Source organism: Bactrocera dorsalis, chromosome 6, assembly GCF_023373825.1.
Source record: "Bactrocera dorsalis isolate Fly_Bdor chromosome 6, ASM2337382v1, whole genome shotgun sequence".
NCBI lineage: Eukaryota > Metazoa > Arthropoda > Insecta > Diptera > Tephritidae > Bactrocera > Bactrocera dorsalis.
The window spans coordinates 7171924-7192251 of record NC_064308.1 but is presented as its reverse complement, the minus strand read 5'-3'; the positions used below and the strand labels follow the sequence as shown (position 1 = coordinate 7192251).

Below are 20328 nucleotides of genomic sequence, written 5' to 3'. Positions count from 1 at the left end.
GAAAAATGCAGAAATTGTTGACGTCACTCCACAGACAGTAAGGAACTTCCTTCATTCCCAGGATTTGAAGGCGTATGCAGTTCGGAAGAAGCCTCTCCTCTCTAAAGCAAATATTAAAAAAACGCTTAGTGTACGCAAACGAGTACTTACACAAGGATAATTCGTTTTGGGAAAATGTAATCTTCACGGATGAATCCAAATTCAATATATTTGGAAGTGATGGACGCAAATCTGTATGGAGAAAGGAGGGACAGGCACTAAATCCTCGTAACATTACATATACGGTTAAGCACGGTGGGGGAAATATTATGGTTTGGGGCTGTATGAGTGCTAATGGGGTAGGTAATCTCGTTTTCATTGAGGGTATAATGAATAAAATGGATTATTTAAATATTCTAAAAAATAATTTGCCGCAGTCCGCTCAAAAAATGGGCTTAGGGGAAGGATTTGTGTTTATGCAAGACAATGATCCAAAGCACTCAGCTGTCATTGTAAGAGAATGGTTGCTTTATAACACCAAAAAAGTGTTGCCTCATCCTCCCCAGAGCCCAGATTTAAATCCGATTGAGCACTTGTGGGCTTACATGAAAACGAAATTAAAAGATTACCGCATATCTGGCAAAGAAACCTTAAAAAACGCTCTTAAGGATATACGGAGTTCTATTGGTCAAGATGTAACACAAAATCTGGTACATTCGATGCCAAGAAGACTCTTAGCTGTTAAAGAAGCTAAAGGGCACCATACAAAATACTAAAAGCACAAAAATTTTCCTTTTTTATAGTTACATTAAGTTTTTTTTGTTCTGTACAAGTATTTTTTTTGCATTTGAATTTTAGCATGTTTTTGTTATTGTTATTTTTTTAACCTAAAAAATTAAAATATTGCTTGTAAGCTTTAATTTATGTTAAACAAATATTATATACTCTTTCTAATTTAATTTCTGTGTTTAATTATATTTTAGTTCCATAAGTGTACAAGTTGTTTTTTTGCTAACTGTATAACTAATACTAAAAATTTGAATTGAAGTTGATGACAATGTTTATACATACTAATTCAGTTGCCTCGCGAAGTTCATTCAAATATTCATTGGTTGAAATACCGCCTAATTTTGATACCTTTTATTTTAGTTCTATGAACTTGGTTTCTAGACATTGTTTAACGATTGTACATATGTTTCATTTAAAACTGAGCAGGATGGATATAGGGTTATATATAAGTTAACTCGAAACGCAAACCACCAAAATATCAAGTCAGCATTGTCTGCCTAACATCCGTTTCAGGCAATGCTGAACATTAACACTACACCAATCCATGACCAACGGCCCGAGCTATGATCCAACGACAAGCAACAACAAGCGATACTCACAAACTACCGTAGCCGTGGGATCCGCTGGCGCAGCACAAATATAGCGCAAACAAACAACGACTCACACTACACGCAAGTCGGCGTAATCGTGGGATTCGCTGACACTGCATTTGACAAAACATAGCAACGACAGCGACGACGGCAGCGACGACGGCAGCGGCAGTGAGGACGGCTTAGGTTTAGAATTAAGAATAAGAATGTTTTAAAGTTAGTTCTGATCGAGCCTGAATAAAGCACACAAGTGCCTAAAAATAATTGGCGCCCAACCGGGTAAAGAAGATACGAAGGATTCTCCAGAAAGTAAAAATCACCAAGGTATTTTGCGGTGGAGTGCCTTTAATGACTTCAAAGGACCCAAGGACTCACAAAGAATCGCTACAATCCTACAAGGACTCCAAGGATCCGAGGATTCATCAAAAAGCAGTTTATAATAAAATCATGTTTCGAATATTGTAAGTAGAGTGCTCATTAAAATAAAAACATTATAATTTCCTTTGAATTAAAACTAAGTTTTCAAAGTAGACGGAAAGGAATTTATTTTAGAAATATAAGAAGCTAATCATAAAATTTTGTGAAGAAAATTGTAATAAATAACTGAAATTATCTAGCCATATCAACAAAAGAGTGTGATTGATTGAAGAAACAGTGTAATCTTTTCTCAAAAAACATTGTGTTTAGAAACAGAATTTGTGAAGAAAATTGTAATAAATAACTGAAATTATCTAGCCATATCAACAAAAGAGTGTGATTGATTGATTCGACTATAAGAACGGTTACAAGTTCTATTCAATTTTAATTTCCAAGTTTATGAGTGACTCAGAATTAGAAAACCTCTTAGAAAGAATTATAAAACTACAGGTGACCAGTAAAATGGATTCAAATCAGGTAACCGCAGTGGTTCAAGCAGCCGTCTCAAGCGCTCTTGAACAACAAAGACAGACTTTCGAGGTTAAGCTCCAACGATTAACGGAGCAATTGACTACATTGACCACTGGTCAAACGCCAAAAGTATACCAACCGGTAAAAATATTACCGAACGTAAGGTGTGACGAACCACTTGATCTGGTAAAATCATTACCAGAATTTGACGGACAAATCAGTACATATGTGTCTTGGCGACAAGCTGCCCATACATCTTATGAAGTTTTCAGAAGTTACCAGGGAAGCTCTAGACACTACCAAGCAGTTGGTATAATTAGGAATAAAATAAAGGCTTCTGCTGATGCCATTTTGGCATCCTTCAACACTGTTTTGAATTTCGACGCAATAATCGCGAGACTAGACTTTACGTACGCAGACAAGCGACCGATATAACTATTTAATTGAACAGCAATTATCCACCTTACGTCAGGGTAACCTATCTGTGCTTCGATATTTCGACGAGGTTGAGAAAATATTAACTCTCCTCACGAATAAAACCATAATGACCCATGAGGGTCAAGTATCAGAATCAATTTGCGAAAAATATAGAGCGGACGCTTTAAGAGTTTTTATATCAGGCCTTAAAAGACCTTTATGTGACATACTATTTGCTTCTCGCCCTAAAGACCTACCTAGCGCCCTGGCATTAGCCCAGGAGGTGGAGTCAAATAGGGAAAGGTACTTGTTTGCTTCAAACTTCGCAACGTCTATTGAAGACCAATATAAAGTAGGAATAAACAATAATTCGGAGAAAAAGATGCAACAGCAACAAAAAAATCCGCATTTTACAAATAAACAGCACAGAACAAATGATACTAGGACTAACAAGCAAGAACAAGTGACCCCCATGGACGTTGACCCATCGGTTTCAAGACTAAGACAAAATGTAAATTGGCGTAGGGAACCATCACAGAGAACCAACCAATACCAACAACAGAATCAAAGTAACAGTAGACAGGGTTATAGTTCAAATCAACAGCAGGGAAAACGACAGGCAGATTCAGATAGGGTTACTGGACCAAAGATGCAACGCATTAATACCTTAAATCAAGAAAAGGTTAGTGAGGTAACTTATAATCAGGAAGCCGGAGATGAAACTGAAGATCTCGAGGAGGAGCAATTGAATTTTTTAGGGGGAAGTCCCTACTCCCGTGGATTGAGCGAGGAGTAGGTTATCGAGGAAAAAAAATTAAATTATTAGTGGACACAGGAGCTTCGAAAAATTATATCAAGCCAATACCTGAGCTAAAAAATATAATTCCAGCGTCCACACCATTTATAGTAAAGTCTTTGCATGGCAATAGTCCTGTATCACAAAAGTGTAGAATTAAGATGTTTGGCGTAACTGCAGATTTCTTTATACTACCAAATATAACAACATTCGACGGCATAATTGGGCTCGATTTGCTCAATCAGGTAAACGCCCAAATAGACCTCAGTACGAGTACAATAAAACACGATTCTGGAACTGAGAAGCTCTTGTTCCATGAATGTAAAAATGTAAACTTTATCCACTTAAAATTGAAGAAATTCCATCTTCAGTTCGTGAGCAATTTTGTGAAATTATCAAAAGTAGAAATAAGGCGTTTGCTGACCCTAACGAGTCACTACCCTTCAATACTAATATAATTGGTACAATCAGAACAAAAACCGATGAACCGGTTTACTCGAGACTTTACCCATATCCTATGGGTGTAGCCGACTTTGTAAACAAAGAAGTGGCTGAACTTCTCGTCAATGGTATCATTCGACCCTCAAGGTCCCCTTACAATAACCCAATTTGGGTCGTTGATAAGAAGGGAGTAGATCAAACGGGAAATAAGAAGAAACGTCTTGTGATTGATTTCAGGAAACTGAATGAGGTCACAGTCGAAGATAAATACCCTATGCCAAACGCAATGGTAATCTTGTCAAACTTAAGAGGTGCACAATATTTTACCACCCTCGATCTTAAATCTGGGTTTCACCAGATCGAGTTAGCGGAAAGAGACAGGGAGAAAACCGCTTTCTCCGTTAACAACGGTAAATACGAATTTTGTCGTTTACCTTTTGGGCTAAGAAACGCCCCAAGCATCTTCCAGAGAGCAATCGACGATGTCCTCAGGGAGCAAATTGGCAAAACCTGCCACGTTTACGTTGACGACGTAATTGTCTATTCAAAAACGGCAGAAGACCATTTGAAAGATATCGAATGGGTGCTGCGGAGTCTCTATGAAGCAAATATGAGAATATCCGCCGAAAAATCGAAATTCTTCAAGACCGAGGTAGAATACCTAGGATTTGTTGTCTCAAGGGGAGGTGTGAAAACAAGCCCCGATAAAGTCAATGGAATTAAATGTTATGAGCAGCCAACCACTCTTCGAGGACTACGTTCCTTTCTTGGATTGGCTAGCTACTATCGATGTTTCATTAAAGATTTTGCCAGCCTTGCAAAACCTCTGACTGATATGCTAAAGGGAGAAAATGGCAAAGTAAGTGCCACACAGTCCAAAAAAATTAAAATTCAACTAGCACCAGAAGGTATAGATGCATTTAATAAACTTAGAGAAATTCTGGCATCAGAAGATGTCACGTTAGCATATCCCGACTTCACTAAACCTTTTGACTTAACAACCGATGCATCCTCAAGGGGCTTGGGGGCCGTCCTTTCACAAGAGAAAAAACCCATCACCATGATCTCAAGAACACTTAGAGATAGAGAAGAGCATTTGGCAACAAATGAAAGAGAACTCTTGGCGATCGTATGGGCTCTTAACACTTTGAGGAACTACCTGTACGGTGTTAACCAGTTGAATATCTACACTGACCACCAGCCTTTGACGTTCGCAGTTTCTGATAAAAACCCGAACGCAAAAATCAAACGATGGAAGTCTCTAATAGAAAGCTTCAACGCAAAAATTTTCTATAAACCAGGAAAGGAAAACCATGTCGCTGACGCGTTGTCCAGACAGCACATGAATATGGTAGGAATTGAAATGGAGGCAAACTCCGACTGCGCCACCATGCACAGTGAGGAGTCACTGACCTACACTATAGAGACGGTGGATAAACCCGTAAATTGCTATAGAAACCAGATAATTCTTCAAGAAAGCGAAAGCCAGTCAAAACAGACCTTTATAATATTTGGTTCAAAAAGCAGACATGTAATTTCATTTTGCGACGTAGAGTCATTACTAAAAACGCTGCAGGAAGTCATTAATGATGGCGTAGTTAACGCAATACATTGCAGCCTACCAGTGTTGGCAAAAATTCAACACCGACTGGTAGAACTTCACCCCAACGTAACATTCCGTCATACCGAAAAGATGGTTACGGACATCTTCAGCGAAAGTGATCAACAAGAAATTATATTTGCTGAACACAACAGAGCTCATAGGGCAGCGCAAGAAAATGTTAAGCAGATCTTGGCTGACTATTTTTTCCCGAAGATGAATAAAAAGGCAAGGGAAGTAGTAGCAAATTGCCGAATATGTTCAAAGTCTAAATACATTAGACATCCAAAGAAGCATGTTATTGCGGCAACACCGGTTCCATGTAATCCTGGTGAAATATTACACTTCGATATTTTCTCAACGGACCAGAAATATTTTCTAACTTGCGTCGATAAGTTTTCTAAATTTGCTATAGTGCAGAAAATCGCGTCTAGAACCATCATAGACGTAAAACCACCTATACTACATCTAATAAACATTTTTCCAAACGTTAAAACTATATACTGTGACAACGAAAAGTCACTTAACTCAAATGCTATAAAATCAACTTTGCTAAATTACAACAATGTTAAAATCGCCAACGCCCCTCCACTGCATAGCACCTCAAACGGGCAAGTGGAGCGTTTCCACAGTACCTTAACTGAAATAGCTAGGTGTCTAAAACTAGAAAGAAATCTCGATGACACTGTTGACTTGATTTTGCTTGCCACCATAGAATATAATAAGACAATTCATTCAACAACCCACGAAAAACCAATAGACATCTTTCATCCCAGCTCAGCTAACATTACGGAACTAGTTCGAAATCGTATCGAAAAAGCACAGGCCAGTGATCGCGAATACCATAATAAGGGTCGTCAGAATGTGACGTATAACGTTGGCGACAAGGTCCTAGTGAAAGTTAATCGAAGGCTAGGCAATAAACTCTCAACACTATTTACAGAAGAAGTAGTCGAACAGGACCTAGGCACCACCGTTCTTATAAAGAGGAGGAGGGTTCACAAAGACAACCTTCGTCCACCTTAATCACTTTATTACTTCAAGTCTTGTATTTTAAATTACAGGATAATATCGGCATTCCTATTGACGACCACTTTAACACAAAAGCTAACTGACTACACCAACTCCAACTACATCCCAATTTTGGACGGAAACGCAATAGTATGGGAACATTACGGTTATTTGACGCACTTTACCAACTTGACACTATATGCAACATTGAACGATGAGACGGCAGGATTTATGGACCTTTTCACATTGACACACATGAAGAAAATAGTAGAAGCAGACATAAAATACATCGAGACTTTACTTCGAACCGTTGACATTCACCATCGACAGGCACGAAGCTTAAACTTTTTAGGTACGGCACTAAAAGTCGTCGCCGGCACCCCTGACTTTGACGATTTCCAAAGACTACAACTAAGACAGGATATGCTCATTGACTCTAATAACAGACAGTACAAAATTAATACGCATATTCAGCAAAAAATCTTGGAAATTACGCAAACAATAAACACAATTATAAACTCAACAAGAAGGGAAGCAATAGACACAGGTCATCTTTACGAAACAATACTTGCAAGAAATAGAGTAATAATCCTCGAACTGCAATCAATCACAATCTCAATAGCCCTAGCTAAGTTGAACCTAGTGAACCCAATAATATTAGATAATAGTGATATCAATAATATTATCAATGAGCACTCGACTAACATAACCATAATAGAAATAATAGGAATGTCTAGCATTAAGGCTTTACAAAATAAGAATAATTTGTACTTTGTAGTTAAGTATCCAATTCCTCAAATTGTTTGTAAAAAATATAGTTTATTCGCCGTGCCTCACGAAGGACGAGTCCTACACTTTGGGGATACTAATACCGTCGCTGAGTGCGGAAACGAAGCATATGCTGTTAAATGTGAAAAATCAACTTTTGCAACTTTTTGCAAGAAGCAAACAACCCCTACTTGTTGTCAGCAGCTATTCACAGGTGCTGTAGCAAATTGTTCAACTACTACCAATCATGATAAGGGCATCAAAGAAATCGATGACGGCATTGTCATTATCAACAATGCCACAGCAACGATAGAGGTTGAAAAAGGAGATAGCAGAACCGTCAGCGGTACTTACCTTTTGACTTTCGATCAGTCGGTAAAGGTAAATGGGACCGAGTATCACAATCGAAATCATACTCCTACTCGTACTCCTGGCACTCCAACGGCTCAAAGAGTCAATCTTTTAGGACATATAGAGACACTGAGTTTGAACTATCTTCATGAAATGAATGCGGAAAATATTAACCATATTGGCGCTCTTCGAGGAGAAGTCAACTCAACAACATTGCTTTTTATAGTAACGATAGCATCAATCTTTATCCTAGTAATCTTGCGACTTGCTCTAAGCAAATATAAAAAACACACCGCGAAAAAGGCAATGAATGTCTTAGTAAGAGAGGTCACCGAGAGAATCGTGGACGATTCTCACTTAGGAAGGGAGGAGTTAACTCGAAACGCAAACCACCAAAATATCAAGTCAGCATTGTCTGCCTAACATCCGTTTCAGGCAATGCTGAACATTAACACTACACCAATCCATGACCAACGGCCCGAGCTATGATCCAACGACAAGCAACAACAAGCGATACTCACAAACTACCGTAGCCGTGGGATCCGCTGGCGCAGCACAAATATAGCGCAAACAAACAACGACTCACACTACACGCAAGTCGGCGTAATCGTGGGATTCGCTGACACTGCATTTGACAAAACATAGCAACGACAGCGACGACGGCAGCGACGACGGCAGCGGCAGTGAGGACGGCTTAGGTTTAGAATTAAGAATAAGAATGTTTTAAAGTTAGTTCTGATCGAGCCTGAATAAAGCACACAAGTGCCTAAAAATAATTTATATTATTAGCGGGATTCTGTAACCAGTCTCTAGTCTCTATTTGAGACATTTTGAGGCAAAGTCTCAATTTGAGACTAGTTACTATTCACTAAACAGTCTCTAGCGTTAGTCTCAAAATATTGAGACCTGGTAGTTAGCAGGTCACAAAACTAAAAAGAGCTCTTGTCTGCCATTTTGAATATACTGAGTAGAGATCATCATAGATACTAATCGATTGTCGTTTCTTTATATTTTGTAAGCAACTCAAACACGAAAAGATGAAAAATAAATCAATTTGACATAAATTTCGTAAATATTATGAAACAAAGTCAACATATATTTTTATTTTTATTGATAATTATATTTTTTGACTATGTTATAGGAATTTTAATATTTGTTATCGACATATTTATTTTCATTCAAGTGTAAAAACATCTCTGAATAATGAAATGTAATAGATTTTGTGAGTGTCACTTACAGAATAGCAATATCATCTCAAGTCTCAAAAATTGTCTATAACTTAAAATCTCAAATTTAGAGACTTGAGACTGTCTCAATTTACAGAATCGCACGGTATATTTAAATAATCAAGTTGACGAGACGAGTTGAAATCCAGGTGACTGTCAATATGTGCATCCGTCCGTCCGTGAATTAAATAATAAACAGTATTTGTTATTATTATTTCTTGAGCATAATATACCTTCTTGTCTTGTGGTAATACTAATAGCGGGATTCTGTAACCAGTCTCTAGTCTCTATTTGAGACATTTTGAAGTAAAGTCTCAATTTGTGACTAGTTACTATTCACTAAACAGTCTCTAGCGTTAGTCTCAAAATATTGACTAAAATTTGAGACCTAATAGTAAGCAGGTCACAAAACTAAAAAAACTCTTGGTAATTATTTTGAATATACATACATCATCACAGATATTAATCGATTTTAATTTTTTCATATTATGTAAGCAACTCAAATACAGCTGCACGTGTTTATTGAGTTGGGTGCGTGAGTATTATAAGGGACGTTATGCTCCTTAACTTTTCTCCTCTGTTAAAATGAAATGTCGGGCTTTTTCGTTAATGATGAAATGTATGGTTACTTTGCTCAGTTTGCACAGCTGATGTTATGCCAGCTGATGCTGTTGCTTGATCTTTGTTTTTAATTAGTACTATTATTCTATGAATTGAAAAATAAAATAGAACGATTTATCTTAAGAAGACACGAAGAGGATGATCCATTCGAAAATGAAGTTATTGTTAACTAAAAACTTTAAAATTTAATGGTTGATTCCAAAAGTAGCAAAATCATAGAAAGTTATCCGGATGACGTCATTTTTACCCATTTTCGAAAGTCGTGCGATTCTTGTATGGTTATATAAAGTAAATTCGTGAATTTATAAAAAACAAACATACATTTTTCTACAGGAATTGAAAGTAGCCATTCAACAATTTTTGGACTAGCAATCGGCGCGGGCGTATTAAATACTTTTTAGAAAACTGCTTATATGTTACCTTGTGGAGGTTGGTAAACACCACTCCAAATTCAGGTAGTAAGCGACCGCTTTCACAAGAAATATTATGTGACAATAAATTTCGTTTTTTAGATGTATGTATTTATTGGCTACCCAGGAAGTTGCCATGACGCGAAATGGTATTCAAAGCTATCACGACTGGCCAAGTTGAGTTGGCTGAGAATGCAATTATTTTAGGTGACTCTGCTTACCCTATTTCAAAGTTCCTTATGACTCCATACAGAGACAACGAAAACCTCAACCAGGAAAAAAGAACTTTTAATTATTATCTTAGCTCAACATGAGTCCATATACAGCAGGCTTTCGGTATTTTTAAACAAAAAATAATGAATTAAATAGGAAGCCGAACTGGAAACCGTAGTCGTTTAAGGGAGGAGCCTGCTCTAGAAGCTTCAAAAAATCGATTTTTATTTTGTTTTGCTTAAATCTCTTTAAAAATAATCTAAGAATATGTCCCCAAAGTTATAGATGGGAATTCGAAATTTTTCGAAGCTAGAAGGGAAATAGTGACCAAACAGATATATTAGCTCTCGGGCATAAAGCGAAAACTTTGACGCGCGATTCCTCAGTTTTTAATTTTTACGATTTTTCTTAATTGGCGGGCAGGATAGATAAAAAACTAAACGTCGGAGCATTTGGTCTCAAAAACCGGACAAAATTATTTAAAGTGATTTTATGAATGAAAAGTATTAAAAATGCATGACTGAATATAATAATGCAATATACTAAAATAAAACGAGTAAGAAAGGGCTAATTTCGGGTACAACCGAACATTTTATATATATTTTTTTATTTCAATCCCATTGTAACTAGTTAACATAAAATAAACTAACGAACAATTTGTTTTGCTTATTGTATAATACAAAATGGTTCTCTGCGTACAAATTGCAGAGAATATGGTTACTGTATAAGGTGATACGGTTTTTTGCGCTTAAGCCTTTCTTTCCATTCACTTCGAGTGACAAGAGCCCTGGCTTCAGTATTCACATGGTCAGAAAGTCTTTCCATATGAGACTTTGCACATTTTTTCATTGATGCAGCAACTGAGTCAATTCCGCGATCGCGTTCAAGATCGTGACTGTTAATGTACCAAGGCGCATTGACGGCACATCTTAAAACTCTGTTTTGAATAAGTGGATACGTTTTCCAATAAATGGATACGTATTGAAGATTTATAGTAGCATTCATTATGGCAGTAATTTTACATATAACGTTGTGAGGAATCTGTTTTAGTATTTCACTGGTAATAAGATCAAACACAGGCGATTTTTTAAACTTCAGTTTTTTTATTTCTGCACATACCTCATCGTTAGTTATTAGAGGAATTTCGGTATAGGTCTCGTAAGTATGAGGTTCCATTTCTGCTGCATTGGATGTGCCATATGGTTTGAAGACACCTTCAAGGTATGCCGAAAAAAATTTGCTTTCTCGATATCGCTCTTGGCCGTGTCTGGTCTGCTTTTTTGATTGGATGATGCTGAGTTACGGGTCGAGAAAAGTTGTTTATACACTTCTAAAGTGAATAATCATTCCTATGGTCGTTAGATAAACTTTTCAGATAATTGCTGAGAGTTATATTTTTAAATGTTTTTATCTTATTGGTAAGATTTTTTACATAATTTGTTAAGACAACTTTTGTCAGACGGAGATCTTGTTTGTTGTCACTTACGGCGTAATCGGCGTTTTTCTGCTACCATTTCTTTAATTTCTTTGGTATGTTATGACCTGCTGTGACGTTTGTTTTAATTGGTGTACTACTCCAGGCTGCATATTAAATTGTATATGTCAAATCCATGACTTCGTTATCTAGCTCGGAATTACAACTTATTTTTACGTGACTCTCAGCATTGGATAGCATTTGCTTAAAATATTCCCAGTCTGTATTTTTATTTGTTAGCGAAAGCGGAGGTTCCTTAATAACAACACTTTCGTGTAGTGTTAAATATACTGGTGAATGGGCAGAGGTCATATCCAAACCGCTTTCTATGCACATATAATTGAGATATGTTTTGTAATGAAAAAAGCAATACGATCTGGTGTTTTAAGTGGATCTGTTGGCCAATAAGTTGGTGTTCCAGTAGACATGGTACTGCACCCAGTCAATTGAAGAGCTTTCAATAACTCTCTGCCCTTTGTGGTTATAAGCCTTGAGCCACAGTGAGTATGTTTCGCAATATAATCACCACCTATTATAAATCAGTTTTTATGGCAATTGATCAGTTCTAGATAGTAGTATGGCATTTTATTTGATGTCTTGGGGGACTGTAAACTGCTGTAAGGGACAAGTTGTTGTCACTATCTATTGTTACCGTTATTGCTTGAAATTCATCTATAGATATGCGGTTTTCTTCGTGGTGTTTTATGTTGCTTCTTATTATAATAGCAGCTCCTCTGCGTGCACAATTGTTCGGATGTATTGCATGATACAATATATTTCCAAGTTTCTGAATTTCATGGAAGTTTGCTTACCAAAATGGGTCTCAGATATTAAGCACACGTCAATTTTTTTAGGTAACGAGTGTTGTTTCTAGCTTATTTTGGTGTTTAGTAAGGCCGTTTGCGTTCCAAAGCATAATTTTTAAGAATTTTGTCATATTTATTTACTTTTTTGTACTGCTTTTCGAGCTTTTGAAGCCTCTTCTCAAGTGCAATGGTAAACTCATTTTGTTTTGTAAGCTGTTCTAAGGTTTGTTAAAGAATGCTAGCATCATTTGAACAAGTGTTCTCTTTTACATTGGTTGGCGTATTGCGTTTTTTGGGAGGCTTTTGATATCTTTTACAACCGAGCTTTTAGGACGTGGGCCGTTTTTCTTTGTACCAGTTGTACCCAACTACGCATACTCTGTAGTTAGCAGGATGAGCCTCACCACATGTACAACATTTTGGTCGATTGTGATTAGGTTTTTGACACTCACACATTTTGTATTGAATATATTTGAGTAGGGGGTAGTATCGACCAGATTTTATTTATTTTTGCTCATCCCACATACTACTAATATGCCACATACTCAAAAACTGTGCCCTGGGTTTAATTAAGGTACCTTATGAACAATCACAATTCATCTGGAACAAAGTCAAGTGGATGTTCGAAAATCTTGGTAATAGTTATATGGGGGAGGGTCAAGTTTTCGCCCAATTGTATCTATTTTAGACGCAAAAATACACTGTTATGAATAAAACATGTTCTGCAATTTTCATTAAGTTGGCCCAAATATTGGCGGATATATCCAGCATAAATCTTTATATTATGTATATGGGGGCTCTTGGAAATATTAGCCCGATTCAACTCATTTTCGATATGCAGAAATACCATTGTCAGAAAAGGATTCTGTCTGAAATTCTATTGCTTATCTTACATAATGACCGATATTTTCGTTCAAAAGCCAGCTATATGTACAGGGGTCCACATATTCGGTACCTATAGGCTTGAACATTTTTGGTTGGATTTGGACAATTTTTGGCTAAAGGTGGCATACTTTAAGAGAATTATTATCGCAAAATTTTATTCCGTTTTATCAGTTACTTATTAATTTGTGTACTGGAAAGTGAAAGAATCAAATGAAATTTTAAATTGTGTTATGTGGGAAGTACTTGTGATTGTAGTTCGATGACGCTCATTTTCACACTGTGACATAAAATATTAAAAGAATATCACAAATAAATTTAGTCGAAATCGGTCTGCCGGGTCCCGAGATATGGGATTTCGCCAAAAAGTGGGCGGTGCCACACCTATTGTTCAATTTTCACACCGGCTCCGATAGAGCCATCTATACGAGGTGTGTTCAAAAAGTATAGCGAATTTTGTGTTTTTTCAAAAATTATTTATTTATTCATGAATATCTATTTTGTCCCCTTCAAAGTAATCCCCATGCGATATTATACACCTGTGCCAACGGTTTTTCCAATCTTCGAATCACTTCAAAAAATCATTTTTTTAACTTCTTCAGCTCCTCCTTCCATGCCGTCTTTATCTCGTCAAGAGAAGCGTAACGTCGTCCTTTCATGGGCCTCTTCAGTTAAGGGAACAAAAAAAGTCACAGGGGGCAGATCTGAGGAATACGATGGCATCATTAGTGTGTTGTTTTTGGCCAAAAAGTCGCGCACAAGCAACGATGTGTGAACATCTGGAATAGCATTTTGAATAGGTAAAAATCGAATACGATCCAAAACACGTGCTAGCAAAGCAGCTGTCAACAATTAAATGAACATTCAAAATGGCCGAGCTTGTCTGCATAAGTGAGAGACATGAGTACCAACATAACGCCACAAAAAATTTGAAATTCGAATATACGTAACCCGCGAAAATTCAAAATTCGCGATACTTTTTGAACACACCTCGTATACCACCTGTCTAGAACAATGTAGCAAGATTTCAGTATTTAATTAAAAAAAAAGGTGCGTACTTCTTAGTGATATTCAGAAGCAAAATGCGAAACAATCATACATACTTATATTATGTCGTTTGCACATTTGTCTGTATGTTTGCGAAAGCAAATGTTCTACAAAAGCATATTTCTATACTTAAATAAAATTATTAGAACCATCGTATGTTTCTTACATGCATAACCAAACCATACTTAAGTCAGCGCAAGCTAAGTGTCAATGGTGGTGTTGGTGGTAAGCGCTTGGAAAGTCAATATGCTACCACAGCTGTGCAGAGGTTCGAATCCGACAAAATAAATTTTTAATTTTTTGCTTTTAACATCGTATACTTTACAAATAAATATTTTTCTTACTAATAGAAATTAAATTTATCACAGCAATATTATGTATGTGTTTATTATGTATATTGCTGTGATAAATTTAATTTCTATTAGTAAGAAAAATATTTATTTGTATAGTATACGATGTTAAAAGGCATATATCTTCTATCCTATCTTGTGTATCTGCACATGCTCATATGAGTGTATGTATACGCATGTGCGCGTTCAGAAATTGAAATTATATTTCCATCACTTATCAATATACTTATTACATGTGCGCGCATTGACTTGCATGTTCATACATTCAAATATACTTACATGTATATATATTTGCATACATTGCCAAACAAATAATGCACAAGCATACAAACATACATATGCGTACACATATGAATATGTCACCAACAAAAAATTGATCTTCACAAGCCAATATGGCAGCCAAATTGGCGAAGAACAAGTGTAGTAAATTTTACAACAAAAACAGGCGCAAATTCCACAAGCGCAGGCGCTTCATTCATAAAAACAGAGGCCGTAACATCTCCCCGAGCATGCCTTTGCCAACAAGTCGTCTTTTCGCGACGATGGCAAAAGCTAAAAATCATAAATTGCACAACTTTCTGGTGCTTCTCGCAAAAATCTGCGTCGATATGTATTCACGATCATACGTATACATACATATGTAAATATTTACGCATGTTTGTAGGCGAAGCTGCTACAGCGGCAAGGGGTGACAATCGGCGGCCATTACTTTTCTTATGCCATAGAAATTCTATTGCTACGAATATGGAAATGACAACGAAATAATGCAAATAAGCATATTTCTAAAGGTCATTAATTTTTTTGAAGAAATGAAAGGAATGAATGATCCTGAGAAGTATAATCTTAACTTTTCAATGACCAACGCAGAGCATTTCAACCAAAAGGAATTTATTCACTAAAATCACCACTCAGAAGTCGTTTTATCCGTTGTAAGCGAACGATTTTCGAAGAAACGTCATTTCTAATATGCCACAAGACAAAATTAGAAATGAACTTCTTAAACCTCACGCTGTCAGATAAAACGATATACCTCGTCATCGCGGGTCGATTTCCAAAAATGGAAATCAAGACACACAGAAATGATTCTGTGAAGTATAGTGTTAATCTTTCAACGGCCAACGCAGAGTATTTCAACCAAAAGATACGCAAAATAGTTGAGAATTCGCAGAAATGAAAGACAAACGAAAGAAAAAGGAGTATAACTTCAATAATGCACAAGCATACAAACATACATATGCGCACACATGTGAATATGTCACGAACCAAAAATAGAAACATTGTTCTACGAAAACAACAACAGCATAAGCATGGCAACATTGTGTTGTTTGTAGAAAAGCCGAGCTGTGCCGAAAGAAACGAACAAACGATCGCCGATTGTCACCGCTTCGCTTGCTGCTCGAACATCTTCGCAGACAAGGTTGCGTTACATTCATATGGAGCAAGGTTGCGTTAGACTCATATTGAGCAAGGTTGCGTTAGATTCGTAATGAGCAAGGTTGCGCAACTTGAATCTATCGCAACCTTTTCCGGTGTCGTATAAGAATTATAACTTCAAAAAATAAAGCAAGGGAAAGTTGGGGAAAATGTTTAAGCTTATATGTTAAATAGAAACCTTGTAGTTTATTATAGTAAACAAGAAACTGGTGCGTGGAGTCCCTACGCGTGGAAGAAGTTATACATCTTAATGATATTGCAAGAAATGCATATCTATTTGTATGAAAGAAAACTAGAGAGGGAAAGGATAAAAATATGGTGGAGTGACCAACACTTTTTCAAATTCACATTTTATAAATTTTTTATGCACATTTTATAAAGCAAAGTCTAAATTAATTATCATTTCTGGGTTCTGACGGATTGATATCTATAATATTTACAGTTGGATTATGATAACTAAAATACGATATGAAATGTCTTACATCTATTTTATCTATATTTCTCGCGAATACCGCATCAATAGTCGTACCTCCTTTTGTCGTAAGATCATTTCTTCCATTGATCATTTCTAATGAAAATTTCTCTCTGAGGAATGCCAGTAATGGTTCAGCTTCTGGGAATGAGGAATTTACATTGAAATCTCCCGCAAGGAGTACCGGTTGTTCGCTATACTCTACCGGTTCTCCGATAGTATCTGCAAAAGCTTGCGAACCTGCAGTTGACAACGGTAATAGAGCTTTATCGATGAACGATTTTTTATCTCTTATCGATGAATTTGGTGATATATAAATGGCAATTAAATTCAATTTTTTAATACGCTTTTATTAGCTTCACTTGTATGTATGTATGTATGTATGTATGTATGTTTGTAACTTTTTTAAGTGGTACTGAAACGTAGAATATTTGAGCGACACTGTAGGAAGGCGTATGTATGTATGTTTGTAACTTTTTTAAGTGGTACTGAAACGTAGAATATTTGAGAGACACTGTAGGAAGGCGACAGTAAGTTTGAGCAGCTCACTAAAAATATGCAACATCTATATTAAACTAGTTTTGGCGACATTTGAGTAGCATATGTACATATATACTGAAATATACATATGTAAAGGGTGATTTTTTAAGAGCTTGATAACTTTTTAAAAAAAAAAAACGCATAAAATTTGCAAAATCTCATCGGTTCTTTATTTGAAACGTTAGATTGGTTCATGACATTTACTTTTTGAAGATAATTTCATTTAAATGTTGACCGCGGCTGCGTCTTAGGTGGTCCATTCGGAAAGTCCAATTTTGGGCAACTTTTTCGAGCATTTCGGCCGGAATAGCCCGAATTTCTTCGGAAATGTTGTCTTCCAAAGCTGGAATAGTTGCTGGCTTATTTCTGTAGACTTTAGACTTGACGTAGCCCCACAAAAAATAGTCTAAAGGCGTTAAATCGCATGATCTTGGTGGCCAACTTACGGGTCCATTTCTTGAGATGAATTGTTGTCCGAAGTTTTCCCTCAAAATGGCCATAGAATCGCGAGCTGTGTGGCATGTAGCGCCATCTTGTTGAAACCACATGTCAACCAAGTTCAGTTCTTCCATTTTTGGCAACAAAAAGTTTGTTAGCATCGAACGATAGCGATCGCCATTCACCGTAACGTTGCGTCCAACAGCATCTTTGAAAAAATACGGTCCAATGATTCCACCAGCGTACAAACCACACCAAACAGTGCATTTTTCGGGATGCATGGGCAGTTCTTGAACGGCTTCTGGTTGCTCTTCACCCCAAATGCGGCAATTTTGCTTATTTACGTAGCCATTCAACCAGAAATGAGCCTCATCGCTGAACAAAATTTGTCGATAAACACATTTCGAACCGAACACTGATTTTGGTAATAAAATTCAATGATTTGCAAGCGTTGCTCGTTAGTAAGTCTATTCATGATGAAATGTCAAAGCATACTGAGCATCTTTCTCTTTGACACCATGTCTGAAATCCCACGTGATCTGTCAAATACTAATGCATGAAAATCCTAACCTCAAAAAAATCACCCGTTATATCCTTAAAGAAAGTATACTTTATATAGATACATATACTTACATATGTACATATATAAGTATAACCGCGCACCAGAAGAAATAATATCAAATTAATAATGCAAAACATGTGACTTTTAGGTAATAAAAAAATTAATACTTATAATAAAATTTTTGTAGTAAAAAAAATTCAGATACTAGTTTTCAAAATGCCTCCGAGAAGCAACTGTAGTAGATAACTCCTTTTTTTAACTTTGGCTGTAACGTCGATGTGAGCTTTTTAAAAATTGTAACCGAATCTAATGGCGGAGAATACGATCTAGGTTATATTCGTTTATATTTCACAATATTAGCAAATCTCATAGAAGAAAAACTAAAAAAATTAAAAATAAATATAGTTTAAAAAAACTAAAAAACACGCTTTTAAAGCATATCAAACTAAAAAGTGAAAAATAATTCTTTGTATAAACTAACAATAATAATGAAGGAAAAATTCCTGCATTATTGTGAGAAAAGCGTGGGGTGCTTTGTGACATATTTTTCATATATCGAGCATTATATTATATTTATTACTATTATGATTATCGCTAGGGTTCATTTTGTATTCTACCGCACACAAATCGCCAACCCTTGTTGATGTTGATATCGTCACATCAGCATCACTCGCGTACGGAGCCTTTATATCTAAATGAGGAGTGAGAATATGACATTTGTCTTGCTCATTGTGATAAATAGCAACACCTGAATTTCTTGTTTCATTTCGTTGAAATCCTACAACGAAATCAAAATTTGGTACGGGTACAGGAGGCTCGTTGTCGTTCATAAATGTTTCTAATAACATCAAGATGTTTGACTGTTTAAACATTCTATTTGATCAATATGAGCACGAAGACTTTGACAATTGAATGATATTATTGATAAACATTTTCTTGTGCTAAGAAACTCGAATAATTCCTTTTCTAAGGTGATAATTGGATTTTGACGTAATTTTATCACTTCATCTTGCAAAGCGCGACATGACCTGTCATTGCTAAAATTTTGATAAAATTTTTTCTGTTTGTTCACTGGGATAATGTAAACTCCTTCAATGGCAACAGCTCTTGACAGTGCGACATAAATTAACTGATGAGATTGAACTGTTTCATAATAGTAAATAATTTCAATGAAAGTTCCTCCTTGTGAATTAAAATCACCACTCAGAAGTCGTTTTATCCATTGTGACCGAGCGATCATCGAAGAAACATCATTTGTAATATGCCACAAGACAAAATAAGAATTGAAGTTCATAAACCACACGCTGTCAGATAAAACGATATACCTCCTCATCGCGGGTGCTAATACTTTCGATTTGTAAAGAAAGTAAATGAAGACTGACTACAGAAATGATCCTGTCAAGTACCGTCCTAACTTTTCGGGGGCCAACAGAGTATTTCAAGCAAAAGTCACACAAAATAGTTGAGAATTGGCAGAAATGAAACAGAAACGAAAGAAAAGCGAATAATGCACAAGCATACAAACATACATATGCGTACCCATGTGAATATGTCACCAACCAAAAATTTAAACCAGCAATAAAGGGATGTTCAACTTATTCCAGTGTGAGAGCGCTTAAAAATTTGCGTTTTTTATAACATTTTCAATTATGGCCAGATTGAACAAAATAATAATTTTTGGGCATTTATTAACCAAATACCCAACATTTAGTACGAATAAAAATTACTATATAGTGGTTATTTATTATATGGAGAAGCTACTTACATCGTAAAGTATATTAGAACAACTGACTTTTGACCTTTCAATACCCAATAAAAGAATTTCAGCTTGCCAGCTTTATTTTATTAAATTTTCATTGTTTTACATTTCTTATAAGTGATCTTGAACGATGCAACAAATCCCTCCATTTGCATATTTTTTTGGTAAGATTTCAATCTGGTCATCGCTCGTTTCCAATTGCTAAACGTCAAAACCTCCAGAACTCGATCAACTGTCAAAGTTTAGATGGTTTTGACGTTTAGTAATTGCTCTCTCACTGGAAGAATTAAAAATCTCTTTATCTCTGATTTAAACATTGTTCTACAAAAACAAGAATTGCTCAAATAGCATAAGCATGGCAAGTGCTTTAAGTTCTCTGCTTTACTCTCATTCACTCTCTCTCTCTCTCGCGTTAATTGCTCAACGCTGTTCCCTCTCCACTGAAGCGTTAAACAATTATCGCA

At 36.2% G+C, this 20328-nt stretch overlaps 1 protein-coding gene, 1 non-coding gene and 1 pseudogene across 3 annotated transcripts in view; 1 reads left to right on the top strand and 2 right to left on the bottom strand.

Moving 5' to 3' along the window:
- Positions 1-20328, top strand: part of LOC125779115 (uncharacterized) — a 579602-nt gene that overhangs the window by 392005 nt on the left and 167269 nt on the right. The window lies entirely within an intron of this gene.
- LOC125779903 (small nucleolar RNA U3) lies at positions 15563-15761 on the bottom strand (annotated as a pseudogene).
- On the bottom strand, positions 19304-19517 carry LOC125779810 (small nucleolar RNA U3). Its single transcript, XR_007423446.1, has one exon. It is a non-coding gene; the product is annotated as a small nucleolar RNA U3 (small nucleolar RNA).